The 13212-nt window shown below is 48.2% G+C and overlaps 1 long non-coding RNA gene across 1 annotated transcript; it reads right to left on the bottom strand.

Moving 5' to 3' along the window:
- Positions 1-1686: 1686 nt before the first annotated feature.
- LOC131486271 (uncharacterized) lies at positions 1687-9963 on the bottom strand. Its single transcript, XR_009249278.1, has 2 exons — positions 9597-9963; positions 1687-2160 (listed from the first exon to the last, which is right to left on the bottom strand). It is a non-coding gene; the product is annotated as an uncharacterized LOC131486271 (long non-coding RNA).
- Between the last annotated feature and the right edge of the window lie 3249 nt (positions 9964-13212).

The following is a 13212-nucleotide window of genomic DNA, read 5'->3' as shown; positions in this document are numbered from 1 at the left end:
GCCGACGTCAACCCGTATCTTCTGGAGGGGATCCGTTCATCTAACAATGGTCCCAGGGGGCGTGGGTGGCTCAGCTCACTCATTCCTCCAGATACGTTCTGAAAAACGTAACTGGAGGCAGTATGGTACAGTGGTCAGGGGCTCCGCTTCCCAGGGGAAAAGAAGAACAGGCACAGAGCCTTGACCCCTGCTCTCAACCTTTTAACGGCTTCTTGAATGGGAACAGTCATAAGAGCCAAAACCAATTCAGTATGAAACGCACTTAGCTCAGACCTTTGAACGTGGCTAATCATGCTATCAGGGGAGCGATAATAACAACTTATATTTACTGAGCACCAACTATGTGCCAGGCTGCTACTCTACACACACGATGACATTTGAACCCTTACCACAGGTCGCTGCAGTGGGTGCTTTTATTCCCATGCTTCGTTTATGAGAACCAGAACCAGATTCAGAGACGTTCAGCAATTTTCCCAGGGTCCCATAGTAATCCAGCGTTGGAACCAGAATTTGAATCTAATGTTTGCCATCGCGACCACACTGCTTCTTACTCATTGAATGTTCGTGAAAACTTTATCAAGTGGACACTGTTAATGGCCCCATTTGACAGACGAGGAAACTGAGGCACAAGAAAGTTCACTAACTTGTCCCAAGCCACCTAAGTCAGACATGCTCATATTGGCTGCCCCGGGGCCAGGCACCATCCAGAGTACTCCCATGTACGGTCCCATTTGATCTTTGCAAACACTACTGGAAAGAGATTATCACCCCACCTTATAGAACAGAATACAGAGCCCCCAAGATACACTGTAAATTGGTTTTGGTTACACAGCAATTATGCAGGGTCATTGGGATTCAAATCTGGTTCTGACTGACCACAGAGGTTAAGCCCTTAATTGTCACAAGATCCAGTGGCCTCCTCCCCCTGGCCCAGTGGTCCAGATCTCATGTGGACATTTCTCTCCCTTTTCTATGTCCCTTCCCCTCATAAATCCCCAAAATTAGGATCCTGTAGATGCGGCCTGAAATTGGGACTAAACTTTAATCTCAGGAACTCACTTAAAGGTCACAGCTCCAATGATTGCCAGCTGAACTTGATCACCTCCACGACTCACCGCGGAGTCATTCGGTTCACATATTGCAAAAATGAGTCAGAGACACATTCTTCTATTCCTCTTAGGCAAACAAACAATTAAAAAACAGCTCTCGGGGCGCCTGGGTGGCTCAGTCGGTTGGGCGTCCAACTTCGGCCCAGGTCATGATCTCACGGTTCGTGAGTTCAAGCCCCACACTGGGCTCTGTGCTGACAGCTCAGAGCCTGAAGCCTGCTTCGGATTCTGTGTCTCCCTCTCTCTCTCCCCCTCCTTAGCTCACACTCGCTCTCTCTCTCTCTGTCAAAAATAAATAAACTTTAAAAAAAAAAAAAAAAAAAAAAAACCCAGCTCTCTTGAAAGCCCAAAAAAACACCATGTTCATCGATTGGAAAGCTTTTTCTGTATATTTGGATAAGCACTGTTGTTTCCAGAATAAATGAGATTGATCAGTTATATTTATAAACTTACCTTAAAAAATTAAGAATGTTTCTCTAAACCTCACGCAAGTTCAAGAAGCCCCAAGGTTGGTAAATACTCAAAAGCAGTCTGTATCGTGTTAGGGTTGATTCAGGGAAGCAGAGCCATGAGGAGCGGGACAGAAAAGGGATTTATTATGTGATTAAACCTTAAGCAATTGTGGGCGCTGAGTAAGCGTTCTCAAGGTCCCTTGATTCTGGTTCTGGCACCAGGCCTGACGTCAGCAGAACTGGTGGTTGGGAAGATAGGCAGGAATTGGGGAGACCAAAGACAGTCTAGAACCTCCGAGGTACACGAGAACTTTGTCTCTTCTCTTTGCCTCTGATCCCCATGATATACGTCAGCCACAGGAGCAGCTGAACTCTTTTCACCATGGCCTTACACGCCTGCCCGGCCCAGGACGCGAAGGCCAGAAGGGGCTGACCATTGGGGCTGGTGGAGACACCACCCCAGGTCCACAGCTCTAACGGATAGATGAACGACACCTTTGGAGGGCTGCAGAAGAGTCCTTCGGAGAGCTGAAGAAAGGGCTTCTCCTTCATTTCCCTCTTCTGAATCCCATGCAGATTTCTCTAGTGGACAACTTCTTCTGGAAATATACAGGAAAGCCAATTTGGAGAAATGTCCCACCTTAGCTAAACCGACATGGCGCAAATCTGCCAGCCATCTGATGAGTTTCTTACTTGGAAATTAATAATAGAAGAAAATGTATTGTTTCTTCCACCCACCCACCCCCTTATCCACCCACCCACTTATCCATCCATCCATCCATCCATCCGATCGTCCATCCGTCCGTCCATTCATCTGTCCATGCATCCATCCATCCATCCATCGAACACTAGCATCCCTCATTAGGCACGGGAGACACAGGCCAACAAAATGAGCTCATAGTTCTCCGGGAGCACACTTCTTTCATCTGGGTACTGGTCTCCCTGCTTCCCTTGGGCACAGCCCCTCCCACCTCATTGGCTTCTCTACAAATCGCCAAAGTGATACTTTTAAAACATGGATCACGTCGCTCCTTGCTCTCAGCCTCCCAATGGCTTTCCATTGCGCTAACGATAAAATCCGAATCCTTACCATGGCCTAGAAACCCTCCCCATTCTGACGCCAGCCACCACTCTGTTCCCATTTCCTGAGGTTGCCACCCACACCCCTCACCGCACCCACACGGCCTCCTGTTTTCCCTTCATCTCACCCAGCAGGGCCCCCCCCCCCCCAACCTCCCAGTCTGTGCATGCGCCGTCTGGTTGCCTGGCCCACACTCCTAGGGCCTCCGGGCACCGGCCTCGCTTCTTTTCAGCCTCCATCGGATGTCACTGCCTGAACAAGGTCCTCTCTGTCCCCCATATAGATCCCTCCAGGACGTTCTCCTCTTACCAGCTCCGTATCTCCTTATGGCACTCATCACTACCTGACTCACTATGAATTTGTTCATTTGCTTATCCCGGTCTTCCTCACTGCCCAGGGCACTCCAGGAAAGTAGGGACTCTTATCTGCAGTCACTTTGTCCCTGCCTTACTCTCTGTCCCATTTCCTAGTTTTATTTCCTTCACGGCACTTAGCACAATTTAAACTGACTTATTATTCACAGCATTTGTTTGCTGCCTGTCCCTTTAACACTAGACTCTGGGGACCCCGGGGGGGAGGGGAGGGGGGTGCAGGAGGTGGCCTTTTAAGTTCTAGGCAGAGGCTCACAGACACTCAGCTCCCTTCTGTAGGATTAACGAAGGGCCCTCCTGAGGACAGCCATGCGCTACAGCAGCCTTGATGTTCGGGGGGGCCATCGTGGCAATAAACTTTTTCCAGTGAATTGCATCTTAAAAATGTCAGAGCCCCGCCTAACCCCGCGATCACAATCCATATCGCCGATCAAGGGACAGACTGATAGCACACGCTTCCTGATCTGGTGCCGCGATATGCACGCGGCACCACTCCTGGAGTGTTGCTGTCAAAACGCTCCACCGGCATCTAATCAGGAAGAAGCAATCGGAAAAACAGACCCGAACTGACACGGGTTCTGCAGAACAGCTGGCCGGCTCTCTCCCAAACTGACAGTTAAGCGTCCCACTTCGGCTCAGGTCACGATCTCGCGGTCCGTGAGTTCGAGCCCCGCGTCGGGCTCTGGGCTGATGGCTCGGAGCCTGGAGCCTGTTTCAGATTCTGTGTCTCCCTCTCTCTCTGCCCCTCCCCCGCTCATGCTCTGTCTGTGTCTCCCTCAAAAAGAAATAAACATTAAAAAATAATAAATAAATAAATAAATGGCATTTGGGGGTGGGACACAATTGAGAGATTTGAATGTGGACCAGACTGATAATGGCATTGTATCAACACCAAATTTTCAGAATTTGCTAATTGTGTATGCCTGTGTGGAGAATGCCCTTGCTCTTAGGTGATACTTGCCAAGGTTTTTAGGAGTAAAAGGGCATGATGACCGCAACAATTTGCTCTCAAATGACTTAGCAGAAAAATAACGTATGTATGTACTACATTATTATGTATCGTTCGTGTTACACGATATATATTATGTATCATAAGAGAAGCAAGGAAGAAGGAAGGGGCAAAATGCTAACAATGTCAAGAATCTGGGTGAAAGGTAAAAAATGCATTAATGGTGCTAATTCTTCCAATGTTTCTGTGGCTGGAGATTTTCAAAGTCAAAGGTGAAACATTTTTGGAAAGCACCAAATGGATGAATGGATAAAGAACCCGTGATCTATGTGAAAGACGGCATACAACGTCATGCCTGTAGATAACAATATTGCAGAATACACTTCAAGACTTGTTAATAAGGGGTAGATCTCAGTTGTCAGTGTTCTTCCCGCCCTAAAAAAATTTTTTTTTCTTTCTTAATCCAACCTACTGCAAACCAACCCACAGAGAATTCTTTCGTATTTCCATCTGGCTTCCTTGGAATATCAGCTCTCCAAAGGATACAAAAGCCCTCCTGTCTCTGATGAGTCATTTCACCGTGTGTCAGTTGATGGTTAGACATTTCACATTTCACGGTGGGTTGAGTTGAGAATTTATAAGCTCTTATACAGCAAGTTATTTATGTTAGACTTAATACGTTTATTTTAATGGAATGCTTCACTTATTCACACACACACACCCATGCACCGAGTCACCAGGTTGGATTTGTCCCCATTGACACTGATCTCATCCAAGAACTCGATGCCTCCCTTGCCACCTCACTTTCCCCGGGTGAAGTCACACTTTGACCAGAAAGTCAGGCCTCCTTGGCCTCTTTGAACCCTCCCTCAGGAGGTCAGTAATAACTCCACAGACAGCCAACTCCCTCAGTTGGTCTGAGCCACGCTGCTGACTGGTTGAGGCACGCAGCAGAGACGCTGACAGGTGACCGAGAGAGAGATGCTGTGGGGACAACCTTTTGTTCTCCCCCCTCCAGCCTCGGTGGGTGCAGGGGGCGGCTGTCAGAGCAGGCTCACTGGAGCTCACACACACCAAGTGGGAGCTGTACTAAATCATTAACTCAACCCCGACCCCGGCTTGCACTTACAACTTTGCATCAGAACACAGCAGGAAACAAGTCCTCACGCTTGGCCCTGAACCCCATAAACCCGAAGCCTTTTTACAGAAGGTTTGTAGCGGTAAGAAAACGCCGTTCTGAAAAATGCACATCAAAGCACAAGGCGTTAAAGATATTGGAACTATAAAACAAGGAGAGGGGCGCCTGGGTGGCTCAGTCGGTTCAGTTCAGGTCGTGATCTCGCGGTCCGTGAGTTCGAGCCCCGCGTCAGGCTCTGGGCTGATGGCTCAGAGCCTGGAGCCCGCTTCCGATTCTGTGTCTCCCTCTCTCTCTGCCCCTCCCCCGTTCATGCTGTGTCTCTCTCTGTCTGAAAAATAAACGTTTAAAAAAAAAAAAGAAAGAAAAAAAGAAAAAAAAACAAGGAGAAAAAGGTCCAGTTGAATTGCCCTGATTCCTTCCAAGCAAATCTAGTCTTTCTCTTCTTTGCCAGAAATAATTACTACCCGGAATTCCTGAATGTGGTGTTATTTCCAAGTTGTTTTACATGATGGCTATATAGGAACATATTCATAATAAATATGTCACGTCATTTGCAGGTTTCATGAAGCACATCTCTTTCTGCAACTGGCTTTTTATCCATTAAGCTTTTGAGATCTTACCTTGCTGATACCTAGAGATCCAGTTCATTGATTTAAAAAAAATGTTTTTTACATTTATTTATTTATTTATTTATTTATTTATTTATTTTTTCAACGTTTTTTATTGATTTTTGGGACAGAGAGAGACAGAGCATGAACGGGGGAGGGGCAGAGAGAGAGGGAGACACAGAATCGGAAACAGGCTCCAGGCTCCGAGCCATCAGCCCAGAGCCTGACGCGGGGCTCGAACTCACGGACCGCGAGATCGTGACCTGGCTGAAGTCGGACACTTAACCGACTGCACCACCCAGGCGCCCCTACATTTATTTTTGAGAGACAGAGAGACAGAGCACAAGCAGGGGAGGGGCAGAGAGAGAGGGGGAGAGGCAGAATCCGGAGAAGCCCTCAGGCTCCGAGCTGTCAGCCCAGAGCCTGACGCGGGGCTCGAACTCACGCACTGTGAGATCATGACCTGAGCCCAAGTTGGACGCCCAACCGACTGAGCCACCCAGGTGCCCCCCAATTCATTGATTTTAACTTCAGTATAATATTCCACAGAAAGACTTTATCCCAATTTCTTTACCCGTCACCTTGTGGATGGACCTTCTCTTCGTTTCCATGTTTTATTATTTCCCATCTCCGTGGTGCCGACATTCCCATCTCTGTCTCCTTGTGCCCATGTGGGAGGGCTCCTCCAGGGGAGCGTGGGATTTCTGGGTCACAGGGAAGAACATCCCCATCTTTATTAGAGCTTGCCACATTGCTTTCTAGAGTGGTTGCTGCCTTTTGTGGCCCCCCCCCCCCAGTACTCTCGGAGCGTTCCCATTGCTGTCTTGTCAATATGATTTCATCCCAAGCTTTTAGCCCACAAGAATTTTTTTTTTAATGTTTATTTATTTTTGAGAGAGAGCGCGCAAGCGGGGCTGGGGCAGAGAGAGAGGGGGACAGAGGATCCAAAGCAAGCGGGCCTCAAACTTACAAACCGTGAGATCATGACCAGAGCTGAAGGAGGACACTCAACAGATTGAGCCACCCAGGCGCCCCTGGCCCGCGTGAAACTCATAATGAACAATTTTAACACATCGGGGGTGGGGGGAGGGGAAACGTCGTATACACTTACAACTTAACATAGCGTAACTTTTATCCTTTGTCCCATGTCCACACAATTGTCTTTGCATTTTGTATAAAAAGCACCTGCCTCCCAGAATAACAGCCCCGTAACACATATGTCGATCTAGTAATAATAATGATGATTTAAAAATAATAGTTGACATATACAGAGTGTTGGCTGTGTGTCAAGAGCTTCCTGCATTCAGTAAATGTACTTCCAAGCCATTGTCACAGTCACTCTATTATTTAGATACTATTATTATTCTAATGCTGCTGAGGAACCAATAGAGCTTAAAGCAGATATGCCACTTGAGGGGGGGGCGGCGGCGCACGGCTAGGAACTGGTGAACTCAGAATTTGCACTGTCCCCTTAAGAAGCTGTGCGACGTTGGCAGATTGACTTAGTTATTCTTCCTGTATTCCGCCTCACCTGTAAAAGGGCAGAAAGTGCTAGGAGTTGTTATTAGAAGGACAGAACTGTTGCCGTAATGCAAGTAGGCGGTACGGTGCTGAGCATGTGGTAGGCACTGACTAACGAGTAGCGATCATGATTTTTGTGCTTAGTAGTTCTGTCATTTAAAAATATGATAAATAGGGGCGCCTGGGTGGCTCAGTCCATCGAGCGTCCAACTTTGTCTCAGGTTATGATCTCATGGTTCGTGAGTTCAAGCCCCACGTCGGGCTCGCTGCCGTCCGCACAGAGCCTGCTTCGGATGCTCTGTCTCCCCCTCGCTCTACCCCTCCCTCGCTTGTGCTCTCTCTCTCTCTCTCAAAGATAAATAAATGTTAAAAAATTTTATGAATAAAGTCACTGTTAAAAGGAAAAGCTAGGGGTGCCAGGGTGGCTCGGTCGGTTAAACGTTGACTTTGGCTCAGGTCATGATCTCTTGGTCTGTGAGTTCGAGCCCCATGTGGAGCTCTGTGGGACCTGCTTCGGATTCTGCGTCTCCCTCGTTCTCTGCCCCTCCCCCACTCGCACACCGTCTCTCAAAAATAAATGAACGTTAAAAACATGTTAAAGGAAAAGCTAAAATGAGAGATGCTTGTTGTCACACTGTCCTGTTCTAAGGGCGAATTATTCTGACCCCTTGACATCTGGATATCTCTTAATCTGTGTGACCGTTGGGGATGGCTCCTAATCATCTTCACGGCTACTCGGAATACTCTCCCCTTCTTTTTAAAAAGGTTTTTAAAAGTTTATTTTGAGAGAAAGTGTGCAAGCAGAGGAGGGGTGGAGAGAGGATCCCAAGCAGGCTCTGCACTGTCAGCTCAAAGCCCGATGCGGGGCTTGAACTCACGAGCCGCAAGATCATGACCTGAGCTGAAATCGAGAGTTGACGCTTAACTGACTGAGCCACTCAGACACCTCGCATTTACCCTTGATTCTAAAGTCAGGTTCAACCCTTTACAATCCACGGGAGCAAGTGATACATCTCAAGTGTGTATCCAGCTTAAAAGAGGGGATATAACTGAATAATCGCATATGCCTCGAGAGAGAAAACGTAAAAAAGTTTTGCCTTAACAACCTGAGTCATAACCAGAAAACGTTTGTTGCTGAACCAGCCATTGTCCATGGCCCAGGTATTAAAATCATAGAATTTCAGGCCTCAAGGAGCTTCACAGATGATAGAGTAAAACACTTCCAAAGTGTCTTTCAAATAAATTTGGGAAATGCTGTCTCCCACGCCCCATCTTGAAGGTCACGCCGCATGTACGGGCACTTTAAAGGCACCAAGGAGTCCCGTAATGATAATTTAAAAGTCTTTGTAATCTGCTTAGCACCTTGCTTCCCTAAATAATTGGGTCACAGAATGCTGTAATTATTAAGGCCACAATGCCCACGCCTGGGAATCAATACCCCGCACTCATTCAGCTCAGGGGTCCTTGATCTAAGGAAACCTACTTTACACAGAGAGAACGCTGAGGCCTAGAGGCAATCAGGCAGATGACAGATGGGGTTCTCTGATACCCAGTTCAGTGCCTTCTCCATCATCCCACACATTCCCCTTTCTGGAAAGTAAGAGCTACCTTCCTAAACTTCCCTCATCCCACTGCCCAGAGAGGACACATCACGTTTCGTGCAGAACTCAGCGTCCATGATTAGAGACAATTGCTTTCTGTCTCCTCTTCCCCTCCAATTATGACATTATCATCAGCATCTGTTGAGAACCTACTAAGCACTGAGCTAAATGACTTAAGCTGTTGAATTCTTACAACCTACACATTATCATCCCCGTTTTATAGATGTGCTAATTGAGGTTTACTAAGAAAACTAGCAGAAAAGACATCTGCTTTTTTGAAAGCCCCGCTCCTTCTGTGTATGGTAGCAAACTAGTCTGGTCACAAGTGATGGATAGGCAGGCTTGCCACGGACTCTAGAAAAGGTGAAGAACTTTACAGCTGTTTATTAGTCATTCCGCCAAGCAAAGAGAATATCGTCTAAATTTATAAGGGAGCTCAAGGCTCAGGGAGAGTAAGTCACTTCCAAGGCTTCGGAAAAGTTCAAAAGCTTTTCACAGCTCTGATCTTGCTCAAAAGTTCTCCTCTTCCAGTTTGATGGGGAAGATCTAAACCATATCATTGCCATCTTCTCGGCCAGTCCTCAGCCTCACCTAGCGGAAGCAACTTGAGAGTTAGGTCTAGACCTGCATCCTGGTATGTGTGCCTTGGGTTAAGTTATGGCCCCTCTTTGAGACTCAGTTTCCTCATCTGTGAAAGGAGCGCCTCGCACAATGCTTGCACGCACTTGGCCTTCCATACATGGCAGCTGCTTCTCCTTTTACGTACCTGGTGACTCTTGCCTATTTGTATCATCCGCGTGTTGTGGCTTACGGTGTCCCCCGTAGGTGCCACGGTACCACCACTGCATGCATGTGCTGACGATGGGGATGTTTTCCCATCACTGTCAACAGAGACCAGCGACAGGCTGGGGCACTCTGTCACTTATGCCCTCTGTGACTACAGTGACCTGGGGAAAAAGAGATTGCTCAAATACTGCCAGTGACCCTGCCTGGGGATCTGCCACATGCCAGCTGGACGGCTGCCCTTATCGGGAGGTCCTAGTCGCATTCTCAGCTCTGCACCTGTGGAAGGAAAACAGGCTGTCAGCCACCATCCAAAGGTCGAAGGAGAGCTCAGCAGTTGTCAGCTGCTGATCCTGTTTCTTTGGGAGTCGCCCGCCCAGAATGTTCAAAAAATCTGCTCACTCCCGTCTTTTACACTTATCCAAGGGATTAATGCCTCAATGTGTGACGAGTCCCATTTGCTGTCAATTCCCTCAGCCCGAAAGTTGGTACGAATACAACCACATTGATTACTTCTGCATCTTTGGGTAAGGCTTCCCTCAACTTTGGGTCTTGTAATTTCCCTCGTTGTATATTCCCCAAGGTTTGCCTTGGGGCTTTGTTGTGTCTTTCGTGAGAAGGAAAATGGGATAGAGGAAAAGGGAAATATTTATTGGGAGACATCAGTGGGTTTTTGTGCGAGGCTGTATTACAGCTCGTTGGGGTGAGCATGCTTGTCCTAATTTTGCTCAGAAAAGCCAAGGAAGTACCTAAGTGCAAGTTTTTTCTCCACGTGGCACAATCAATATCAAAGAAGGTCAATTATGGATTGAGTTCTTACAATCTATGATGACGATGGTGATAATGATGAAGGAAACAATACAGTATAACCCCATGGAATCATGACCCATGGGGTTCAGTCCCAGATAGGAGTCACCATAAAAGAAACACAATCTGCCACCAAAAAATAATTATAACTCAAGGTTTTTACATAGATTTCTCTACAACAATGAGGGAATCTACAACCAAGAGAGGAAGACAGATGTGATTTAGATTTAGCGTCATAAATGCTACAAGGTAGGGCAGACAGGTAGAGGCAAACAGAGAGTTTGGTGAGATTGATCCCTTGTGGATGAAAGCAGGAGACACTCCGGCCAGAGCCCGCCTCATCTACCCCATCCATCCGTTCTCTACCTTGCTGACCTCACCCCTTTCTCTTGGTACTGCAGTCTTGCTCTCGGTACTCCTCATAGTCACAAGGTGGCTGCAGAAGGTCCAAGAAGTATAGCATCCCAGGCAGGCAGGAAGGGGAGGAGCTTTCTTCCTAGAGCAGTCAGGGAAGAACATCTTTCCCAGAAGCACCCCGCAGATTTTTCCATACATCTCATTGGCCAGACTGGGTTATCTGCCCATCGCTAGACCAGTGAGCTGGATGGATGTCTTCCATTTGGCCCCCAGATTATCATTCTGCTCTTCGACATCCTATATAGACCAGTAAGGACTACCTGTAAGGACATCAAGGCTCCCATCTTCCCTGACTGGTTTCAGCCAATGGGGAATCCTAGCAGATGGCTGGAGGGAGAGAATACAATGATGGGGTAAGGGGGGGGGGGGGCAATCCCCCTGACATCTTCCTCGAGTGTGGCCTCAGGCTGTCTATGGACTTTGCTCCTCTCAAGAGAGTTCCCCCTACCTGACCCTCTCTTAAATTCTGTGATGACTTTCCTGATCCCTTTGGCCAAGGGAAGGTAAGAGCTCTGTTGCTGCTAATCTGTGGTTATTTCACTCCCCTCGAATTGCCGTGCATGCCATGAACTGCACGCCCCGAGGACAGAAGGACCCTTTGGGCAGAAGTGTCCCTGTCTGGAAGCTTCAGAGAGAGGGTGGGAATTGAGCAACATCTAGAAACCCATAGAGACACCATCCCCCCCCCCCCCACTCTTCTCTCCATCTTCTCCCTCTTTTCCTCCTTCATCGGTTTTCACTTGTGGGCAGTGTATTCTCATGACTCCAAGTCACCAGAATGATTTAGAATCTGAGGTATGTATCAGTGGTTCTCATAGCGGAGCCCCTGGGCCAGCAGCCTCCAGCATCTGGGAACTTGTTAGAAATATAAATGCATAGTCCCCCTCCGGATCTATTGAAGCAAAAACTGTGTTTAGCGAACTCCCTGGAAGAGTCTGGTGTGCATTGTGGCTAGAGAAGCATAAGTTTGGATGGTGGCCCACACTGTCGGTCACCTGCTCGCTGCCGGACTCAGGTAGTGCTCAGGTAGCCTCGGGTGAGGAACAACGTTCTCAAGCCAGTTCTTTCAGGACAGGAGGTGGAGAGGTCTTCCCCCCCCTCCCACCCCTCCATCCTTTGGTCCTTTTCCTCCTTAGCAACCAACCCTACTGAGGTTTGCAGTCAGAACTGTTGCTGAAGAAGTGAGCACTGGGGATAGCAAGAGGGAGAGGAGGGGGGAGAAAAGAGAAAGAAAGAGATTGTACAGAATCCCTGGGACCTGGTTAAAATGCAACTTCTCCAGTACATCCGGGTGGGTCCTGAGACTGAATTTCTAACAAGCCCCGTATGGCGGTCAAAATTTCTGGTCCCTGGACTCGCCAAATGCCCCTTCTTTACAGATTTACCTTTGGAGTCAAAACTGAGAGCTGGCGCCCTTAAGCACTGCTCCAGCGTGGGCGTTCTCGACCCCAAGCGCACGGGCGGCACCCAGGGCTCCAGAAAACACCGAGGGCTGGGCCCACCCTAGAGGCTCTCATTCAGCCCCGAGGAGGCGAGTCTGGAGAATTTGCCATTTCCAACAGGCCCCCCAGGTGATGTCAACGATGCCGACAGTGTGAGAACCAGCGCTCTAGCGGAACTTATTCTTTGAGATTTCTTGCCTTAAGGGACATTGATAGCCTTAACTGATTTCAGCAGCTGCTGATCCCAGGTACTGAAAATGAAAAAGACAATTATTTACTGTTTCACCAAGCTCCCAGCGGAGGGAGCACCAGGCCCCGGCGGCCTAAAGTGTAATCCAACCCCACCACCTGCTGGTTATCTCAGGAAGTGCATAGGTGTCTGGGGTGAAAATCGCTCTGGGTAAATTAATCTCCGCCGATGCGCTAGGACATGGCACCCTGACCACCGCCTTCCTCGCCTTTATTTCTTCAGGAAATAGGATCTGTGCACTGAAAAAGAAGTTCCCCCCATTCCGACCCAAGTGGTGCCTGGTCCATCGTAGTAAAAGTGCGGCGTAGCATTTACTAACATCTGCAACGTGCCCGGCCAGGGTCTGCACTTTGGCAACTGGGGTGTTTGAAACCTACCGCCCTCATGCTTGCTGTGAAAAACCGAGGCGGAAGGCACTTAAGGACCTCACTTAAAGCCACACAGCAAAAATGGATGGAGACGGAATTCAAACCACCTGCCCCCAGAGCTCCCTGCTCCGAATCCCCATGCTGTGCTACCTCGCAAAATATTAGCTGGGAGAAGCGCCCCGTAAATATGTTCTGGACTAGTTAACACACATCTCCCAGTTTAGCACTAGAATATGCTTTAGATGCAAGCTTTCCCCTCCCCTAAGTTCTATAAAGGAAAAAAAAAAAAAATAGGGCACAGGGAGGTGAAGTGAT

Source organism: Neofelis nebulosa, chromosome 9 (assembly GCF_028018385.1).
Source record: "Neofelis nebulosa isolate mNeoNeb1 chromosome 9, mNeoNeb1.pri, whole genome shotgun sequence".
In the NCBI taxonomy this organism is placed as follows: Eukaryota; Metazoa; Chordata; class Mammalia; order Carnivora; family Felidae; genus Neofelis; species Neofelis nebulosa.
This window is presented reverse-complemented; position numbering and strand designations above follow the sequence as displayed.